Here is a 766-nt window from a genome sequence, read left to right as displayed (position 1 = left end):
GGTTTGTCCAGCAGCCTCCCCAGCTATCTCTTGCAACTCAAGACCAGGTAGCGATTATCAGTAGACAGCTCTGCTTTCTCTTCACCAAGGTGTCCAAGACATTCGGCCGCAGTTCTGATGATCCAACCACAAAGTTGATCATGGATCTTTGGCCTGAGGTATTCTGGTATCAAGTACACTCATGAATTTAACATGGCCCACTCTGCTTCCATGTCCCAAGCCTACCCTAAAATTCAAAAATAAAAATACAGATGATGAAGTTTAGGATACTTAAAATCTTCCTTCTCCATGGAGGACATGTCAGTGAGGTTCAGAATCACATTTCTACTTCCAAAAAGTGTCCTGCATTGGCCGGGAATCGAACCCGGGCCTCCCGCGTGGCAGGCGAGAATTCTACCACTGAACCACCAATGCTTGCACGCTCTATTACGTGCCTGTTCTCGCCTGACCCAACTACTATGTTGTTCATGGCTCTGTGGCATAAGGTACCAAATACACTTATGAATAGCCTTGTATTTGAACATGGTGTTGATAATGGACAATGACAGGCACAGGAGTCCAACAACAAAGCACCAATTGGGATCAGATCAGGCAGGTCGCTCATCCTAATCACCCCCTCCGGATCTTAGGTTACGGTTTTCAACATGGCCCACTCTGCTTCCATGTCCCAACCTTACCCTAATATCCAAAAAGAAAAATACAGAGGATGGAGTTTAGGATATTGCGGAGAGGGGCCTCTGCTAGACGTTCTCGGTTCACCCTCACT

General features: G+C 46.7%; 1 non-coding gene across 1 annotated transcript; it reads right to left on the bottom strand.

The window, feature by feature from the left end:
- Window positions 1–343: 343 nt before the first annotated feature.
- Window positions 344–414, bottom strand: trnag-gcc (transfer RNA glycine (anticodon GCC)). Its single transcript has one exon. It is a non-coding gene; the product is annotated as a tRNA-Gly (tRNA).
- Window positions 415–766: the final 352 nt, after the last annotated feature.

This window comes from Anoplopoma fimbria, unplaced genomic scaffold, assembly GCF_027596085.1.
Source record: "Anoplopoma fimbria isolate UVic2021 breed Golden Eagle Sablefish unplaced genomic scaffold, Afim_UVic_2022 Un_contig_11916_pilon_pilon, whole genome shotgun sequence".
In the NCBI taxonomy this organism is placed as follows: Eukaryota; Metazoa; Chordata; class Actinopteri; order Perciformes; family Anoplopomatidae; genus Anoplopoma; species Anoplopoma fimbria.
Note: the sequence above shows the minus strand (reverse complement) of the source record. Positions and strands in the feature narration are given on the sequence as shown.